The sequence below is a fragment of the Xenia sp. Carnegie-2017 genome, unplaced genomic scaffold (genome assembly GCF_021976095.1).
Source record: "Xenia sp. Carnegie-2017 unplaced genomic scaffold, XeniaSp_v1 HiC_scaffold_20, whole genome shotgun sequence".
NCBI lineage: Eukaryota > Metazoa > Cnidaria > Anthozoa > Malacalcyonacea > Xeniidae > Xenia > Xenia sp. Carnegie-2017.
Genome location: NW_025813483.1, coordinates 4,997,422 through 5,020,009, shown reverse-complemented (window position 1 = coordinate 5,020,009; position 22,588 = coordinate 4,997,422). Strand labels below are relative to the sequence as shown.

Genomic DNA, 22,588 nt, shown 5'->3' with positions numbered 1-22,588 from the left:
TTTTGAGGCACTAAGGCCTACAATAACGCAAGTTTGGAAATTGAACTGCTCTAGCATAAAGTCCATAATGCATCGGGCAAAGACGTGACGATACTTTGAAATGGCAGCATTCTGACAGAATGTCCTTGTGCAAGATGTTTAAGATAAAACTGTCCACTGCATCCAATGCATCCAAACATGACGAAACTGGCCCAAAATGTTATTTTGCAATTAATAATCACGAAAATGAACAAGAAGCAACAAATTCTTGGAAGAACGACAGAAAAAGCATACAAGATGGTAAAATATGGTCGAAAGGTGTTTTGAGGAAGGTAGGTAAAATATAGTGCTTCGTATGTCAACAAAATAATGTCAATCGCTTTAAAAGAATTCATAATTAAAGTGAGTTAAATCTTCTTTTGTCTCATGTGATTATTTCTTTGGAAATGTAAAATTCAATCTCTGTTAAGAATATTTGTTAATTTATGCAAAATTAACATTTGCCCAGAGATGGTGAATGGTAATTTTCTTAGTAAATATTGAACTTAAGCAAATTTTTTCCTCAAATGACCATGCACCCCTAAAATTGAACGTTTTAGACCAATAATTGCCTTAGAAAGGTTATTTCATTTTGCTTTCGAAGTTAGAGACATGTCAACACTGCCATTTTAGGGTCTCGATTTCTGGACTTTTGTTAGGATTGAGAAAATGGCACATATGCTATGTTGTTCGTTAAGATCATTTTACCTAAGAACAATTGAAATTACTTCGAATAAATGAAGTGCGTACAAACTCTTATAAAGGTCCTCGACTAGTATGCGAACGACATTAAAGAAAGTACAATTATTATTTGAATAACATATTATTTTCAATTTAATATGCGAGGTGTATTTTAATCTAGCGTTTGGTTACAGTATAGAGAACGTACAGTAGAGCCACTCCATTGAATTTTTTAGTGCCACGCATATCTTATTACGCATGTGATTACCATATTGGCAGCCGGTAAATTGCATTTTGTGACCAATAGGATTGACGATATGGCAAACGGCAATAGTAAACTAATTAAATATACGGCAGCCAGTTGCACAGCGAAGTGGCCCTACTGTATATTCCTATACTGTGGTTTGGTTCTCATGTATAGTTGCTTGCAACCAATGCTCAATCTCGCACAAATAAACATTTCGTTTTAATTACTCCTCAGGGTTTTCTCTGGGTGTGTAGATAAATGTGACTACGTTAATGGAAACTCCCACACTTTCAACTGTAACATTACGTATGTTCTTCCCTGCCGCATGGTCAAAACGCAATTACGATATTCTCAGATTGGAACCTCAAACAATGGAGTTCATAGCTATGTGAAATTATTAATATTCAAATGCAGGTTTCTAATTTCACATATGAATTTTTGAAGTGGCTCATCATAAATACAATTACGATACATTAAGTGCTCCCAACATGAAGTTGTATGAAAAATGCTAACATCACGACTATGTTTTCAATAATAATGTTTTCAATAATAATAATGTGATTTCAATTATAATGTGTTACATTTCATAACTCAAAACCCTCCTTTGTGTTTAGAAATAGATCCATTCAAACAGTATATCACAGTCAAAGTTCACTACATCGGAAAGTTTACTGGGTAAATGTCCCAGTAGTTATGTAGTTCAATAGTTCAAAATGGCCTGAAAGAGGTAGAACTTTGTATACCAGAGTTTGTTTTACTCCTAATTATTTGCTTTTCTTACGACTTTACTGGCAGTTGTAAGAAAACTTCCTTCCTCGAAAACCCTTTGCCTTTTACATAATGACTAATTTTACATAAGCATCGATAATACTATACATAATCAAACATACAACACAAAGTAGTTAACCAAAAAAGTTGGTCTAAAACGTTCATACTCAATTCTCAATGGTGATTTGTGAAAGAGCGCAATTTTTGACGAAAACTTCCAGGAGCTTACGCCTGCCTTTTTATAAAATGCATCAAGCAACATAAAATTCCATAGACTATAAACACTATAGTCTTTAAAATTTCAAAACTGTATCATTGTTTGATTGATAATTTAGAGTTTAACACATACCAAAGTGCTGAAGTTGGGTTAACCTTTCTTAAGGACATCTCCAAACATATTATGACACTCTGTGCTCAAACTATTCACTTTAATATATGCTGTAGCGTAGCTAGCCGACTTTTATTCCCTCTATGCAAATATTTTTGTGTTTACTGACAGTGAGAACAATAGATTTCTAATGAAATGAATAATGGTAATCTTTCAGAATTTGCATAGCGGAAGTAAATTTGCGGGATGGCTACGCTATTATATAATAGAAATACGTAGAATCATTGAATAAATCACCTGTAACGACGTGGGATTGGAATAACAATATTACGCAGTTTCGTTTTCCAAAGAGGTTTGTCAAAAGAAAGTACTAAACTTGAGTCTGAGTGTTCTGCGGCCTATAAGAAAATATATAAAAGAAAAAAGTCAAACTGCTAAGATTGTTAAGGTTGGTTAATATGTACTATTATTGCTTGTGTTTATTACTTTATTTCATAATATGTATAACGCCAGTTGCAAATATTGTATGATATTCTAAATGTATAACACTAAATAATGTATATACAAATAGTAGATAGAAAAATGCCGAAATACATAAATAATATGTGAAATACAGAAAATTTTCTTCTAAGATGTTTTCTCAGCTATATTGTTTATTGAAAAAAAATTAAAGATAAAATTCATTTTATGAAGAAGTAAATATTTATCATATTAAAAATATGATGGCGGAGCTAGTTTCCAACCGATATCGCATCCCACCAAATCTTTAACACTTACACTAAACTACACAACCCTTCTAAAGTTGTAGTAATATCGAAATTTTTCATTATTTAAGTTTTTAATAACACTGCTGTAAATTATTCAGCGTAGCAAAAGTCCTTCTACGGGCCGTAAGTATGGCCACTTTGTTAAAAAAATGTCGAAAATGAGCTCTTGTGAACTGTAGTCGTACTTCGAAACACAGATGCTAGCAAAGCCAAAAATGTTTGCTTAAAAAGATGAATCGAAAAGCAGCTTGAAATATAGATAACATACAAAATAAATTAGCTTAAATACGCATAAATTATTGTATTCAACTGCATATAATATAATACATAAAAAAATTTTCACGAGATAGCAAACAAAAATTTGAAACTGAAGCCCCGACATTTTGACTGTATTTTTCTATATTTGCAAAATTAATCGAAGCTTATTCAACTTTTCCTAAATTACATGCTTTTCGGATCACATGATTTACATAATAAGAAGTGATCCTCCCTGTCTCGACCTATTACATTTGCATAACTGCTATGTGATCTGGATGAGCAAGACAACTGGTATCCGAACTATCAGATTGCAACGGGCACCCTGAAAAGAGCTATTTAAAAACGATAAAAACAGAGGTTTATTCTATGGTTATTTCTTCTTCGAAGTTTTTCGTGAATTGTGTGGAAGAAAATTGAAATCTCTATAAGGTATTTTTCTGTATATCTATATTTGTACAAAAAACACATCAGTTTGTGTTGTGCTATGTAATAAGTGCCACCCACATCTTATTACGCGCATGTGATTACCATAGTGGATACTCTATACATTGCTTCAACGCATCGTTTATTCTAAAGACTGAATAAGCAGTCTTAACAGCTTCTTATGTTCACAAACTCCATACCCAAGATCTATGTGCTCTTCCGTGCCCTCACTGTAGAAATATATTAGCACTAATGAATCTCTCTTTCTTTCAGAAAAGGAAGCTTACGACCAATGTTGATAAGGCTATTGGGGAAACACGTCAGGTTATTTGCAATTTTTCGTAATTCAAACAAAGCACTTAATTTCCTTAATTTTTCTGCCACTCTTTTCCAATCAGGCTCCTCAATCACACTAGACATGCGAGAAATCGTTATACAATCATTACGTTTAATGGATATAAATCCTATAATATCAGTTTTCATTTTAATTTTATGTAAATCAAGTTTTATTTGTTCAGCTTCATTCTTATAGGAATATAAAGTATTCCTCGTCATCAGTGATATCTCCTATGGAAATTTTTCGTACATTTGCTTCATTTCTTTGTGTTTGTTTGATAAACTCAATTTTTCGCCAGCTACTCGACGTTTAGTTTTACAACTAGTGTGAAAGCAAGTAAAAGTAGTAATGTTCTTATACTTGCAGCACTATATCGTCACTGAAAATTTTGTTATTGTTTTATTGCAACTCTTTCATGAAATGCAGAAGCAGAATTTTATATCATAACAGCTCATAGCAGGAACTCTGCATGCCCGGCTGATGAATATATTTGCCATTTGGTAATTCAAGTTGTTGATATGCATTGTGATGTCACTTGTTTTGTAAATTAGGTTTTACAGTAAACAAAAAGCTAGGTATCTTGAAAATGAAAAGAGACATGCATAGACTATTTTTGTAAAGTCTAGTGTCATATTGAAAATTTTATCTGATGAAAATATAATTGAAATAACATATTTTTTGTTCCTTTCAGTAATAAAAGCTATGACCAGCCGACATTGCTTACTTCTGTTTACTTGTTTCATGCGTTGTAAATATATATGTGTATGTATGGTTTTAAACATCATTCTGTCTGAGGATGATTTGAAATTAAGTCGAAATTTACATTTCACTTCTCGTCTTGCTTTGATGCATATTTTGCAATCTCAAGATGTCTTGCTTTTTTGAAATTTGCTTTAAGTAATAAACAAACAGTGTGTGCATACCTGCATGGTAAACAATTTAATGTTGTTGTTTGGATTATACATGCTTAAAAATTTAACAGGAAAAGTCCCTTTGAAACAACTCTACTATAGCATTGCAATAAAGATGTGTATAAATGGTATGTAATCTACAACTGATTTCAGAATTTTTTACATGAGACTTAATCTGTCAAAGTCGTTTTTGCGGGTAGCCTTCGATGACCTTGTGAATTATCTAAAAATGTTTTTATTTTCAGTTTTATGAACGTTACATTTATACGTTATTCATCATAAGGCCACAGCATGGAACGAAAACAGTCCTACCACTCTACTGAATTTTTTTGTGTAGTAATATTCTATTGCTTATGTAATAAACGTAATAAAGAAAGTAATTTCCATTGTCTGACCAGTAGAAACGCTGAGATGGCTAATCACACCCAGAATTGAATTTAATGAAAAATGCACAATAGCACAGTAAAGCCAGACTACTGACTTCTGTTTGTTTTCTATATTGCGGTCAAAGCTACCCCATGTACGAACTGCGTACCTATTTTTTAATTTCTGTCGGTCTGGTGAGATTTTTTGGGGTCCTCTGAGGTACTTTTTACTGGAGCGATATGGCGTACTCACGTTCTGATATTAAACTTGTATCCTGTCATTTTGGCGATAAGTCTTATCAGTGTAAATTCTGTGTGTTCTAACTTTGTGTAACTATGTGTTTTAATTATGTACTAACGATTTCGTTTATAGATCTGATGTCTTGAGCTGTCTTAGTTACGTCATGCCAAAAACGCAGTACCGTGTGCTTTACATTACGAGAACATAAATGTTAAACTCATAGCTGAAGGAAAGTGCTCTGCTCCTCTTTTTGTGCTGGAAGCTGACACTTTTACTCTTCTGAACATTTTCAGGTTTTACAAGTATGTCTTCAAGGCCAAAAGATCTTTAATGTCAAACTTTCATCTTTACTAATAATTACAACATTTTTATCTAATTCAGCCACCTATCTTACACTTATAGCTCTTATTTTCTTATTCATCAATTCTTCGCAATTTTTGCCATCTTTTATCACACTTTTGTTATCTTTACTAGATTTCCATGTTTGTACTTAATAACTCTAATATACTGCATATCTTTTGGATCTATTTTTTGTACCAGGTGAGTTGCTACTCTATATGAATCATTCTTTCCTTCTAGACAATCCTATCAACAAAACAAGTCATCGTATACCCTTTGTTTTGTTTTTTTGCCCTACAGATTTAACATTATGATATTGCTCATGTGCTCCATTTACTATCTTTCATTATATTCCACTCTTTCATTCTTTCCACTACCATTCCCTTCATCTCTTCTTTCCTTCCACACACCCGTCTCCCGGATCACATTTGCCAGTCCTGGGCTTACATCCTGATCACCATGTTCCTTCCTTCCACCTCTCTAATACTTTGCTCTTTAAATGTCTTTGTCCAATTTATCATCCTCTCCACTATAGCTATCATCCACACTGCCACTTTGTGCTATCTGGATACACGTTCATCTGCCACTACATTCACGTGATGTTACTATCCTTTCTGTTAAAATTTATATAATACAGTCATTTCTATAGTTTTTTTTGTCAACTCCACCACCATCTGTCATTCTATGCTCCTATCGTGAGTGCTAAACTTGCTCATTTATTCCCCATAACGTCGGTTGCCTGCACCACCATGTCCCTAAAGTGAAAAATCACTATCCTCATATCATAAAATACTCCATACCACTTCATCTTTTGCACTATAATTTTTCCCTCATTTTACATTCTACCAGTGGAAAGTTTAATTCATTTGATTTGAAATCCATCCACACTTCAACCTATAATAATAAAACTGATGGGCAAACTTAAGTGACTTAAAAAAACTGACAGTCATCAATTGAAATGAGATTTTCAAATGCTTAGAAATAGATTGAATGAACTAACGAGCTTGTTGAAAAGATATCTAGTTGTCGTGTTGTCTTGCCGGCGCATGCATGGCTTCATCATTATTCTTAATGTTTGTTAATATTTATTTTCTTTTCAATTACTTGTTTTAAATGTATTTGACGATTGTTAGCATAATATTTTGTTTTATTCTTTACCAGCGTCTTTTCCTTTTTCAAATATCTTCAAAGCTACGAACCTGTTATGATATATTGTCTACCCATTGCGAATCTTGCTGTAATCTTCCAGCTCTTTCCTAAGATATTTACGTTTTCCCAATACTTATATCCAATAACTGTCTTGCATTTTACTTTCATTATCAAACATTTAAGATTCTTACTTTATGCTCAACTCTGTTTCTTCTCTTCTCTTTCTCTTTGAAGATACGTTTCACTCCTTTTGTAGACATACTGTAATCAATTCCAGTTCAGGCAGTCTATATGCGACTGATCTGATATCAAACCATAAAACTGATTTATATTTTCATTCTGGCAAAGGTTTTTAAACAGGATGTTCTTCCTTAGGCGCAGCCCTCTGCATGTTTCAAGCATCACCAGCACAATTAAAAATAATGAGATATGAGCTTTAACTTTAATCAATTTTCTTAAGATCTTTCCTTCTTCAAATTGTGCAATTGCATTACATATTGTTAAATTTTGTATAAAAATATATGAACAGCAAGTGAAATAACTTCAACAAAAATGCGGCTCTCAAGAACTGTTTCATTCTTTTTGACTGCTAAACAGGCACATAATTTTCTAATTTTGATCCTTAGTAACCTTGAACACAATACAAAAAGAATTCTATATTTCAGTTTAATTACTATAACACGTGTAAGGATGAATATTTAACTCTCCTATATACATTGAAGATGTTTGAAAACTGTTAATACAGGCGTGGTGTGGAATATACTTGAAAAGAATATAATTAAAATGACAAGATGCTTTCCAATAATGCACCATCATTGCATATTATTTGCACATTTATGAAACCAGCAACAGCTCTCACAGGTTTCATCACTAAATAACTTTTTAGAACTTTACTCAATTTGAAGCATATATACTACTTCAGGAAAAACATTAACAATTTCCTATATTCTTTCTCTCATAATTTTTAACTTTTACTAGCTGATATTATCTCGATAAACTTGTTTATTCAGCTCCTTCAAACATCATTCAAGAAGGTTTGTGTATTCTATTTCGTTTGCAATTCCTTCAACATCACAAACTTAAAGCGGAAATGGAACTAAAATATGATAAAAGTAACAAATTAAGTAATAGTTTCGAAACACAAAGTCAAATCTAATGTCCTTTTACCTTAATAAACTTAATAAACACAATTATGTATTCACAAGCTTCAATTATAAATCATATTGCAAGCACAAGTGTTTTCATGATTATTTACATTTTGCCTATGAAATATCTCAATACAACAAAATCAAAATGTGTAAGAACTTTACATGTAATAGTATTTGATGCAGTTGCAGTTCAGAACACAACAAAAATGTAACTTAGTGATTTATATACAGTATTGATTGTTTTCATTCATCAAATTTATGCAAACTCGAGTGTTCTTGAAATTTATTATAAATTTAATCACAGAAAATCATATACAATAAGTCAAGCTGTAACTATCCAAAGATTTATAAGTTATTTATCTAAAGCAACAAGTACAAATTGTACAATTTTGGCAAAAAAAGCCATCACCCAATGCATGAAAACAGGCAAAAAAGTAATGATAACGAAAAACTAACCTTTCTCTAGAATGGTAAAGATAAACAATGGTATAATTTTTGTATAAATGATGTGCCTAGTTTACGTTTGCTGGTTGGCAGATTTGGTCGAGTGCTTTGAGACAAAACGAGCCACAGTGGTTAACCTCTTTTTGGGATCAATCAACCTCCCGGAAAAATGTAAACAAGGCAAGTCATCGATAGGCTAAAGTTTCAGCGAGCGAACAAGTTTCTTACTTGACTAAGCTGGTAATATGTGACAGTGGTTAACCTAAAATGTAACTTAAAATGTAACTTAAATGTAACTTAGTGATTTATATACAGTATTGATTGTTTTCATTCATCAAATTTATGCAAACTCGAGTGTTCTTGAAATTTATTATAAATTTAATCACAGAAAATCATATACAATAAGTCAGCTGCAACTATCCAAAGATTTATAAGTTATTTATCTAAAGCAACAAGTACAAATTGTACAATTTTGGCAAAAAGCCATCACCCAATGCATGAAAACAGGCAAAAATAATGATAACGAAAAAACTAACCTTTCTCTCTAGAATGGTAAGATAAACTATGGTATAATTTTTGTATAAAATGATGCCCTAGTTTATGTTTTGCTAGTTGTGCAGATTTGGTCGAGTGCTTTGAGACAAAACGAGCCACAGTGGTTAACCTCTTTTAGGATCAATCAACCTCCCGGAAAAATGTAAACAAGGCAAGTCATCGATAGGCTAAAAGTTTCAGCGAGCGAACAAGTTTCTTACTTGACTAAGCTGGTAATATGGTTCTTATGTGACTGACGAATAGCTCCTTCATCGATGTTATAAAGGCAAAACTGGCAACCACAGTTGACTCGCTGTTATAATTTTATGTTTTTACCAGTTTTCATCAAAAATTGCATGCCAAATGCCAAATATTACACATACTTTTTCCTTGCTCCTTTCTTGAGAGGGAAGTGGAAAGTAGTGACATTTTGGAAACAGTCATTTTCGGTAAATCTCAGCGGAAGAGGACGAAATCCGCCATGATTTTAAAACATCCGATATCTAAAGCCGCTCTAGTTATTATAGAACTCAATGGTCACCACTAATTCCACTAAGGAACTGTATAAAATAAACTAATATCTTTACTGGTGGAACGGGATTGACTTTATACTAAGTTATAGAAAATAGAAAATTATTGGGTGGTCGACAATAACAGTGGTCGAGAATAATAGTGGTTGACAGCAAAGAATGCATATCTAATGAATAACTTTTTGGTTTGTAAAAGGCTATACGGCGTCAGGGGCGGATCTAGGATTTTCAAACATCAGTCATAAAACGTCAGGCGCTCCGCACCTGGGGCAGGTCTGAGGCATTCTCCCCTTAGAAATTTTGAATTTCAGAGCTTTGAAAATGCCATTTTCAGCGTTTTAGAGCAATACAAAATGTATTTTGTGGGCATCGTTTTTGCGTAAAAACAACACATTTTGCTTACGTGTTTTTCAAAAAAATAATAAGTGAACAATACTTGAATGTTTTGCCAAATATTTAGGCTCATTACCATGCCAAGTATATGGCTTATTAGCATGTCTAGGAATGTAAAATTTATTTTACAATAATGCTATTCCAAAACAAATATAGTCTTTAAAAATTTCTACCAAGTTGTCATGCATAGACCCCCTAGAGACCCCATTCAAACCTCTATGTAATGAGTTAAGTTAGAAATTTGGTACTACAAGTGACAGTTCATAGATATAGAAAAGCTCAGACTTCAAACCATGTAAGTTTAATGTAACCCTTCACCCATCTCCACATCAGTGCCAGCAAATTCACTTTATGAGAAAAAACTCAAAATTTTTTTCTGCCAAAGATTAAGCAAAATTATCAGAGTGAAAATTTGCAGTTAAGGACAGCTTAATGCCATAAATATTTATTAGGCATTTCACAAGACTATTATCTTCTGTAAGTATATGCAAGGTGTGCTATATAGCAATCACTGCTAGCATTGTATTTGCAAATACAAACAGAATGTAATCAACATGTCTTTAATTTTGTAATTACATGAATGTTAAAACTGGTTCATGTGTCATGCTTACTGGTTATGATAAATATCTATTCATAAGATCAAAGCTCGTTTAAATGTAAATCTGAAATAATTTAGTTTAGAAATTATAATGATCATCAGAAAATTACCTAGTGATCATGAAAAATACTTTGTTGTTTTGCCAAATTTCAAGGTTTATCTGCATACATAGGAAGACATTTTTACTTTATAGAAAATGCTTTTCATGCATCAATAGCCCTTTGGAATTTATGGCAAACAATCTGGTATGAACCCTAGATTAACACACCTTTACATCTCTACATGTGGTGTTTAGTTAGAAAAGGGACAATATGTGACATGGGACAACATTTCATGTATGTGAAATACTCAGGTTTAATACCATTCCAATCAAATTGTCAAAATAAAAGCTTCATGGATCAGAAGACTCAAAATCACAGGTTATAGTAAACAGCTTCTCATGTAATCAATGTTAGTTTTCTCAAATCTTAAACAATATGTAGTGTAACTGTCCAATGATTGAATGATCAATGATCATACACTGAAAAGCTCAAACATTTGTTTATGATGAAGTAAATAATAGTATGGCGCCTTATGGCTACAGATTATTTGTCCATTGAAATATATTTGCAGGAATGTAGGATTTAGCTGCCATATAACGGCCACGATTCCCCAAGCACTAAAGAAATCATAGCTAAAAGTCCTTCGGCAACAACAATTTTAGAAGCATCAATCTGCTTACCATACGCCATATTAATGCATGCAGTGCGGTGTATGCATGCGAAGATCATATCTCATTTAATACGCCATATTGACATAAATCGCATCACACACTCGCATAAATTGACTTTGATATATTACATTCATGCATACACTTCACTTGTCCTTTACTTACGATTTTGGATGTAAATTTCTGCTGATAAAACTCAAACCAATGTTGGCTTTCTTTTGAACATCAATGACTGAAATGTCGCTCATGAGATCGTCTTTGCCAAGCATTTACAATTTATCCATAAATTTTCACCCTCTTGAAAAAATTCACGGTTTGGACAGCATTCATATCAATATATGAATTTGTAAAGATTTCGATAAATTCCATCTGATTGTAGTTTAGTTTCTATCAACCTTATAAAAATTACTGAAACGATATAACATTTAATTCAGACAATGAGCTTGACTATATTAGTTCAGTTGGCTATCAGTCGAAATCCGTCAAACCAATCACAATAAAATAAAAATTCAAATGAACCAATTGTAACATAGCAATTGGACTCCCTTATACGTCCGGCCACCCCTATTATCAGTCGAGACCATTCCAGACTGTCCACTGATCCGGCCATTGACCAATAAAATAAGCGTTTTTGGCGTTCATAGACTCCTTTATCCGTCGAACCAGTCAAGCCACCCCGCTTATCAGTCGGTTATTCCAGGCCAATTAAAATTCAACTGATCTGGTTTACCAGGAGATATTCATTGGATTAGTCATTAGTTTTCAATAATAAATAAAGCTGGATTTTTATCACGAAGTAAATGCGATAATAAAGTAAGAATAATTAATGAATTTTTAATTAATATGAATAGGTAATTTTGAATTTCAAACATCAGTCGCGACGGATTTGACATACTCTAGATCCGCTGACGGCGTCCAGCTTTTATTTCTTTGAAAAATAAGGAGAGGAACTGTTTCGAATCATCAAAAAGATTCCAAAGAGCTCAGTTGGCCCATCGTCAAGACAAATGTAAAATTAACTTGAATTAAAAGGTGTTTATTCTCATTTGCCATTTATTGAACAAAAAGTAGTTTCTCAACACAAAACTGTTACTAAATACATAGTATAGTTAACTATATTATATAGTATACAAAATTTACATGGCTATGGCTATACAAACATATTGAATATTAGCAACATGACTTATACTGTTTACATTTATTTTTGAATATGACTGTCAGAAGTCTTTAACAATCCAAATATGACAGAAAATATGGGTAAAATGGTCTCTACTATCAGTAATCAACTCTGTAGAGGACTTTGCATTAAACTTCAAGTTGATTATGAACCAATTTCAAATTAAACTCATCACTTATAAAAACTATTAATTTTCCAGAATCATTCTAGTATCTGACAAACTGAATAAGCGCTCATCTGACATAATTGTTATCTTTATTCATATTTTAAATGTAAATTTATGCGAACAACTTACATTCTTAACTTCAAAATCTGTTTATATTAGATGTTAGTACTTTGTTTTCCACGCAATTTTGAATAAACATTAATTTGAATATTGACTATTATGTACTTCGTGTATTATTTATGCTTATGTAAGATCATTCTGATACAATTTAACGAGTCATAAGTTCATTTATGCTGAGGTCTTATGAAATTTTTAACTAATCTATTACATAGCTTAGTATATTTCTTTGAAGTAATTTCAATAATAATGTGTTACATTTCATAACTAAAAGTCCTCCTTTGTGGTTAGAAAAAGGTCCATTCTACCAGTATATCACGATCGAGATTCACTACAGGGGAAAGTTTACTGGGGTAAATTTCCCAGTAGTTATATAGTTCAATATTTCAAAATGCCCTGAAAGAGCCAGAACTTTGTATACCAGAGTTTGTTTACTCCTAATTATTTGCTTTTCCTACGATTTTACTGGCAGTTTTATGAGAAGTTCCCTTGTCGTTTACCCTTTGCACTTTTACATAATGACTAATTTCACATAAACATCGACAATACAATATCTAATCAAACATACAACACAAAGTAGATAAACAAAAAATTTAGGCTAAAACGTTCATACTCAATTCTCAATGGTGATTTGTGAAAGAGCGCAATTTTCAAACAAAACGTCAAGCTTGTACTTGCTTATTTTTTTATAAATGCATCAAGCAACATAAAATTCCAAAGACTATAAACACTATTGTCTTTAAATATTTAAATCTTTGTTTAATTGATAATTTAGAGTTTAACACATACCAAAGTGCTGAAATTGGGTTAAACTTTTCTAAGGACATCTCAAACATATTATGACACTCCGGGCTCAAACTATTCTTTTTAAAATTCTGTGTACATAATTGCTCTTTGATTCAACTTCATTTAAGTTAACATTAAGAACATTGCGCTCCGCTGTTGTTAGAATTTTGATGAAATATGTAGAATCATTGAACAACCATCTGTAACGACGTGGGATAATGGAATGAGAATATTGCACAGTTTCATTTTCAAAAGAGGTTTGTCAAATCAAGATCACTAAACTTGAGTCCGCATGTTCTGCACCCAAATAGGAAAATAAAAAAGAAAGAAATTGTTAAGATTGTTAAGGTTGGTTAATATGTACTTTTATTGCTTGTGTTTAATACTTTATACCATTGTATGTATAACGCAAGTCGCAAATAATATGAAATTCACAATGTATAATACAAATAATAAGTACACAAATACAGAAATACACAAATAATAAATGAAATATTGAAAGGTTTTCTCATAAAGAGGTTTTTCCTAGCTATATTGTTTTATTGAAAAAAATTAAAGATAAAGTTCATTTATGAAGAAATAAATATTTATAATTTTTAACAAAATATGATGGCGGAAGTTAGTTTCAAACCCGATATCGCATCTTACCAAATCCATAACAAATACATTAAACTACAAAGCCTTTTAAAGTTGTAGTAATATCGAATTTTTCATTATTTAAGTTTTTCATAACACTAGTGTAAATTATACAGCCTACAAAGTCCGTTTACGCAGGTGAATATAGCACTTTGTTAAAAATGTATGTCGAAAATGAGAACTATTATGAACTTTAGTCGTACTTCTGAAGCTCAGAAGCTGGCAAGCAAAAGCCAAAAACGTTTGCTTAAAAGATCAGTATAAAAGAAACAGCTTGAAATAAAGATAAGATACAAAATAACTTAGTTTAAATACGTATAAATTATTGTATTCAACCGCGTTTACGACTTCTTATAGGATTGTCAGATTCTAAATGTCAGATTGTAAATGTCATCAAAGATGTGCTCTTTGAGACACCCATATAGCTAAAATTGAAAAATTCTGACAGAGATTAAGAAACGGAAATTAATTATAGGTGACGCAATTTTTCAATGTGGCTGACGACATCGAAAAAGTATTCGGTGGGAATCTTGTTTGAGATTTTTAGGCGTTTTACAACTGTTTTTATAATTATTGAAAAAGACGTAAAAAGACACAAAAGCCGGTACTTGTCAAAGTATGGAAGACTTTATGACTTCCATACAAAATATTGAATACTTCTGCATTTATAATGTACAATGAAACAATTTGACTTCAGTCTGAATATCGTTCTCAACCTCATTGGCATTTCAGTTAGGAATTCAATAGCATTCGCCACTCCAGGGCTGTATAACGATAATCCCTTACATCAATAAAACTCTTGCCAGCGTTATAGATAGGTGCGGTATTGTTTTGTAGTACCTTTTTCTCCATGATAGTGTGATAATGTTTTGAGCAGCCCGTGAAAGATTTTGGTCTCCTACTTTCCCTGATAAAGGCAATCAATGTTAGTTTCTTGAAAAGGGGTGTACTTCTGTTGGATGATTGGGTAGTATAAGGAACTCGGTGATGCTTTTAGTTCCATTGGTGGCTTCTCTAGCATTGTAAGAGCTATAGAATACCAGAGTTGAGTTGGCCATTTGGCATCACATATATTCCTTGCGCTTTGTCGTTCCTTATTTTCTGTAGAGCGTTGGCTATGATACTGAAAGGTGGAAAAGCATAAAATGAATGTTCTGACCAAGTTATGCTAAAAGCATCTACAAATAAAGCTTGGATCTGGTCTGTAGAAACGTATTGTTGAGTTGTTTTGTTGATTCTTGATGCAAATAAATTAATGTCCCGCATAAATTCGAGAGCTCTTCACAAGCATCATGCAGATATTTTTTATCAAGTATCCATTTAGAGGCTCGTTAATTTCGTCGAGATTCAAAATCAGCAATTAATATTTTCCATGGAATGTGTGTGCCGCATTGACCCAAAGTTGCTGGGCAATACACCATTCCCATAATGGTTTTGTCAGATTGTTGCAACGTTCAGAGTGGCTAGTTTCCATATTGTTTATGATGCTCAGTGCTGAAGTATTATCAATCATAAGACGGATATGTGCATTGCGTTGGGAAGGGGCAAATGTTTGTAGTCCTAGTTAGGAGGCAAACAACTCTAAGTAATTTATGTGTTCTTTTGTCTTTAGGTGTGACCATAGGCCTCTTGTGCTAATGCCTTGCGACTCTTCCCCCCAACCTTTGTTTGAACCGTGTGTCGTAATAGTAAGCGACGGTTCCCCATGAGAAATGGGCTAAATGGCATTCATCACATTATTCGACCACGAATGTAGTTTGTAAAGGAATCAGCAGACCATCATATAGGTTTCGAAGTTTCCTTACTTAGAGTTAGTGCAGATGTTTTGTCCCTATCTAAATTTCTGTATTTAAGTGCATGTAACACACCAGGAAAGCTTGATATTAGTTTACCCACTATTTTGGCCGTGTCTTTAATTTTTACTCTCCATTTCGCCTTTTCTATAAATTTTATACAATCTGTTTTTATTGCCGAGACCTTTGCTTTTGTTAATTTCACAGTCATTGTGACGGAGTTAATTTCAAATCTAGTGTTATTAATTTCCGGGAAGGGATAAATATCAATTTTTTTGAATGCACTAAGAATAATGTCACTGTACGTATCACATTGTTCTGACATGCATCGTAAGTTTTCCCTTGTAAATAGAAATCATCCCGATGTCCCGAGATGATGTGCCCTTTTGAGTGCAATGTAGCTAAGGGGGATTTTTAGAGTTTTTGTGAACTTCCGTGGTCCAAGAGATAAGCCGTTGGGCAAGCACATAAATTGGTATAAAACACCCTTCCAGTGGATCTCAGGTATTTTCTTTCAGTGTATTTTATGGGGATAGAGTAGTAGGCGTCTTTGAGGTCATTACTACACATATAGCAGTTTTGTTCTACAAGCTTAGTGATCGTAGTTAGTGAGTCCATTTTTGAAATGGAAATAAGACAAAAGTATTAAAAACTTTAAGATCTAGTATGACCCTATGTGCGCCGTCTTTTTTCATTTTAGTGAAAATGTTTGAGAGAATTTCATCTGGTTTGTGTCGTACGGTTTCTATTATGTTTTTAGCAATCATTCTATCAATCAGTTTGTATTTGCAACAATTCAATTTCATTGAAGTTTGTTGGGCAAAAGTGATGTTGGTAAGGCTTTTCCGACAGATCGATTGTCATACCTTTTGCATTAGATAAGATTTCTTTGTCGGATTTGACATCGGTCCACGCTGAAAAGTGATTTGTTATTCTGCCCGCTGTGCAGCTGTCACATAAAGTAATTAAGAGGTTTTTTAACTTTGGAATAAAATTTTCCCATTTGCTTACCGATGTACTTTTCATATGTTGTAATTGGTGAATTATTTCTTGTGTGTTTGTCGTTTCACATTTTCCTTTAGGAAGTATGACTTCCCGCGCTCGTGAAAATCTGACTTCACTCCAACTTTTATAATTTGATCCATGCATGTTGGCGCCAATGTCGTTTATCATAATTTTTAAATTATATGAGCGAGATGTGTTTGATCGAGGTTGATTGTATCTGACTACCTGACATCTCTCCTTTCTTTTGCTTCTTTCAATCTTTTCGGTAAGTCATCCCCAAGAGCAATTTGCTGCATTCGCCGTTATCTGAGCAGATGGAATAATCTGGTTTTAGAACACATATTTTATTCTTGCGAACACTTGCCAGTTCATGACTGATGTGTCCCAGCATTGCTTTTAATTTGGCTTGTTGACTTAATAGTTTTTAATGTCAAGGTCGTTTGCCTTTGTTGTGCTCAGAGCAATGAGTTATAATAAGATTTGTTTTCGTCCTGCTTCTTGTATATTTGATATGTTTTGGTCTGCTCTTTCTTGGTAGAATGGTAGTTTGGCCCATATTTCGGGGTTGACATGATGGAGCATACAGAAGGGCAATTGGCAGGTCATTTGTATTTGTCTTGGATTGACTTTAGTTTGTCAAGAGCAAGTTTTTCTACCATCTTTTCTCGACAATGGTTGCAAGATGTGGTTTAATATCATCTCCTGTGGGCTCCGAGTCGTCAAATAATTCCAGCTAGCTGTTGAAGTGTGTCATTGGTTGAACTCGCATTTATTTCTGTTTTATCATTGTCAATAAGCTCAGAGATATTATCATCGTCGAGTTCATCAGCGCAAACGCTTATTTTGATGTTTTCATTCGAGTTGTTTTCATGTGTAGTATCATTAACTGATTTGTAAGATTTTGATTTTCTGTTTTCTCATGACGGATATCGTCTCACTGTCCGTCGAGGTAGAGTTAGATCGGCGCCGTTTATAACGGCTATTATGTTTTCCTCAACGTCGGGTTGTTGAGTTGAGTTTGTATCATCCCTTGTTTGTCGATGCTGCTACATGATACGTATCACTGATTTCAGTTCAGATAACTCTTCAGTAATAGTTTGAGTATCAGGCTGTTGTTTGCCCGCTAATATGTCTTCTATGTCGTTTGGTGTTTCTTCAAAGTTTCTCATACCTGCTAAATGGCAAATTTTGAAATAAGGAGAATTCTAAAATATGGTTATATTCACGATTAGTTACCTGTCCTCTTCTAAAGTGTTAGGAATTATATAACTTAAGTGTGTATTTGTTCCTCTCTTATTAACGAACACGCAGTGCACTTATCGACAAGCGGCGCGCGCTTCTCATGTGACTCCGTAGTGACGTGACAGATGACGTTGTAGAATCTTTTTTTTTATAATTTCGTAATAGCATGATTGAAATGCTGCATTCAACGTAAACGACAACTTTCTTAAATTTTTTATTGCAGACATGTTTCGGCAAACTTATGCCATCTTCAGTGCGGTATAATGAATGAATATTTGAATGGAGTTAATATTTGAATGGCGTTAATACATGACTCATGTAATAAAAACATATAACAACGACACAAACTCTAACACGACTAACAATGAACAAGACCACACAAAGCCAAACCCCAAATCCATTACTTCAAGCTACCTTACATTGGCCACTACTTACAAATCACAAACGAAAACTACATAACTTGGTCAGACGTTACTGCACAAACTTAGACATAAAACTAGTAATCTCTTCTTTTCTTTTAAAATCAAAACTTCTCCGCTAAAGACACCATCGCTTTCCTCTTAAAGTCCAACGTGGTTTTACGAATTCTCTTGTGCGGGATGTAATTCTTGCTACATTAGCGAAACCAGCCGCCACCTCTCCACACGGATTAAAGAGCATACCACTTCCGATAAGTCTTGAATCAGATTTTTTTATATATTAACTCCACTCAAGTATTCATTCATTAAACCGCACTGAAGATGGCATAAGTTTGCCGAAACATGATTGCAATAAAAAATTTAAAAAAATTTGTCGTTTACGTTAAATGCATTAATTTTTTTTACATGGAAAGTAACAAAAAAGAATCTCGGTGACGTTTGAAAATATTATGAAAATTCAAAAACATAGGAAATGAAATGTTGATCTTTTTGACAATAAATTATTTACGGTGTGACATTCTTGATAAAGTTCTTTAGTGGAATAATGTGCTCATTTTAACTTCCGTTAAAATTTCCAAGTTTTTCAAATCAATATTGAACACATGTTTGTAATGGATATTCGTTTACTTGAAAGTCTGAATTAATGCATAATTCATGATCATTGAACATAATAACAAATTCAAACAAATAGGAATCTTTTAGAAATTGATGAATTTGAACACCATTAAGCCTGGTTCACACATGACTGAGACTTGACTGAGGCATACCTGTGACGATGCCTGCGTTGCTCTTAAGGCAAATGTAAACACTCATCGCTGACACAATAATGGTGTTTCAGGCAGTCGTAGGAGTTACCTGCAGTATACCGCCAAAATGCCGTAAAAGTTGAGTTGTGTTAAGTTTCCGGCATGTCGGCGGCTAAACAGCGGTGTACAGAACTTATCTTGGTTATTTATGTTATGAACGCTTCTCAGATTGACCGGTGGCAATATTTCCCGCATTTTGTAAAAGATGGCGGATGAATTTTCAACACAGGACACTCATCGCTGACACACTAATGGTGTTTCAGGCAGCCGTAGGAGTTACTTGTGGTATGCCGCCGAAATGCCGTAAGAGATGAGTTGAGTTCCCATCACGCATTTGTGTAAAAAGATGGCGGATGCATTTTCAACACAGGACATGGAACCAAGAAAAGACTCAATGGAAAATTCCAATCACTTTACGATAAAAATAAAACTTATGGATACAATACGCAACTATCGGGCTATTTATGATAAATCGTGTCCAGAGTACAAAAATCAAAAGTAAAATCCAAATAATTCTCTTTTTAGGCGGCTCTCCCATCTTTGATGTATTTGAAATGACTGTTAAAGGGCAGCAATTTGCTAATAGTAACGCTATTTTCAAATTACGAAGCACTATTTTGTCAAATTCAAACTGCCGCTAAAGTTTTGTTGTCAAACGGCGATTTGAATTATGTCATTGAAAAGCATCGCAGACATGCCTCACTCCTGCTTCAGCCACAAGATCAGAAAGCAACTCAGGCTTGCCCTAAATAATGCATCAGTCATGTCTCAATCATATGTGAATTAGCATTTATGTTTTTAAACTTTCTTTGTACATTGTAATGATGTCTCAAGTTAAAGTTTTTGTCACATTCATGTCCATTCCTGGCAATCAAGGCACATTCATGTCTCTTTTAACACATACTCTTTCATGAAGGGGGAGGGAGATTTCCTGCGACACAGGTTTCCCCTCTAATTCTTCCTCGACGCTTTTTCGATATAGGATTGTTGAAACGGAACGAAATTCGTTAATGCAAAAATTTGATAAAATTTGACGATAAACAAAAATATTTGCTACATTTAACATATACCTAATACTCGTCAAAATAGCTATATTCTTCGCATGAGGTCATAGGAATAATTATTCATGTACTCTAAATGTTTGAAGGCAGAAAAGGCAACATTTAAAAAAAAAATGAAGAATTTTATGCGCTTGTGCACAAGACATTTCAGTAACAAAGTTATGATAAACTCCCGGGTAAAATGGTTTGAACCGGGAGTATCGTTCATGTTTGTAAATGTCGATTTTGATTCGGAAGATGACTACCGCTAAGGTTCTCGAAACGTCAGTCAATAACAACAAAACAGTCCTTCTCAGGACTATACCAACCTGGACGATCTACATTTACAAACATGTAACATTTAAGTTACATTCGCTACTTTGCTGCTTTATTAGCATTCCAGTGCAATATTTTCCATTCCATAATTTGCCTCAGACAGTCAAACACTTACTCAGACATGGAAGATATGCTGGGAATATACGTATAAGGTGCAAGTCATGCGCAGGAGAATGTTAACATAACAGTATTGCCATAGTGACGGATTTTTTATTGAAAACAGACCTTGATAATGTCGTCGGAACACATACCTTTATTATCTTCCATGGATCAAGAAGACTTAAACGAAAGAAGAAAATAGAAGAAAAGGAAAAGAACAAAGTCCGATTTCATGTTTCAAAGCAGGATGCCAATTGATAATTGAGGTCTTCTGCTATATCGTTGGGTTATTTATCTTCCTGTATGCTTGATTGTATCCTGATTGTATCCTTGATATATGATTACGTATTGCTTAGACAATTGCGTCTGTGGAATCCGCAAACTTGGATCCAAAATTTGGATGCGACTTAACTGCTGTAACACAAATGGTCTCATTTGTTCAATGACTTGCCCGAAACCACGAATGGACCCTTTAACATGCCTTAAGGTAACTTTTGCTTGACTCTGCCTTAATGATGTAATAAATAATTATGTAGTTTAAGATCTTGATGCTTTTCAGTTACGGCTTTATGATCTTCGGGATGAAACTTGTACAATGCAATTGATACCTTAGGTAGTTGTTGTGTAGAACTCTTTAGTTACAAAACGTAATTCAACCTAAAAGTTTCGATATTTAAATTGCACAATGTTTTTCAGCTTTGCAGGTTTACATAATTTTTACATGACAATTTTATATTGTTTAGTTTTGTACTTTTGGCAGACACACGAACAATGAAAGCTGTCGTTATAGCACAGGCGGCCTAGAAATCTGTTCAGGTTTTTTATGCAATCGATTTAATTAGCAAATATATTCCTTGATTTATATGCAATGTTTGTCACGCGCGCTATCTCGCCCGAACTCCATTGCTTTCTATTGCTTTTACAAAAATTTAGACAGTCTGCAATGCGAGAACATACATACGTGTAACTCACGCGAGAAAGCGCGCGTGACAAACATTGCATATAAGTCATGGAATATATTGCACTGCGAGAACATACATACGTGTAACAAATTTCTGGGCCGCTTATGGTTATAAAAGATGTTTTTCGTCTACGTCTCACATAAACCATCAAAACAAAAACATGGCGATAACAGTCAACTGTAATATCACCTGAAACGATACATTCATGAAATTGATCTATAATTAGATTGATGACATCTGACCAGTGCTCCAGATGTCGACCTGATGTTTTGAGGTGGATCTGCAATGTCCATAGCAACCTTGAGCGCTCATTGTGTGAACAAAAAAGAACTGGAGCGACCTACACCCGTTGAGCCAAAATACATTCAACTCTACATGAAATAAATAAATGAATTCGAGATTTCATACCCGACACGCGTGTTTAGTTTTAGGAGATTCTCTTGCAAAGTGACAACTAATTGAACTGGAAAATGAACATTAAATTGAGGTTTATTACAAAAAAAATGAAAAGTTGTTTTCATTCGTTTGTTTGTTGCGTATTTGTGTTGGCATTTGATCATATTGAACAAAAAAACCAATTTCTTCCTTTTTTGCATTTTTAAGAACTACTGCCATAAATTGTTTGGTAATAACCTTACGATTTCAAACGTTTTCATTATCCTTAAGTATAGTATATTGAAGTTTCCATTTTGAAATTTGAAATTGATGTTTAAAGCGTACACTAATTTCAGTTAAACCATTTTTGATTTAAGTCGAAGGCAGTCGACGGCGTTTGCAAGTATCGAACCTCTGCTTCTTTAACTATTTTTTATGTTT

General features: G+C 33.6%; 1 long non-coding RNA gene across 1 annotated transcript; it reads left to right on the top strand.

Annotated features, from left to right (window-relative positions):
* Window positions 1-3,763: 3,763 nt before the first annotated feature.
* LOC124442361 lies at window positions 3,764-20,991 on the top strand. Its single transcript, XR_006947224.1, has 5 exons — window positions 3,764-3,814; window positions 4,810-4,866; window positions 5,477-5,646; window positions 5,819-5,884; window positions 20,935-20,991. It is a non-coding gene; the product is annotated as an uncharacterized LOC124442361 (long non-coding RNA).
* The last annotated feature ends 1,597 nt before the right edge of the window (window positions 20,992-22,588 follow it).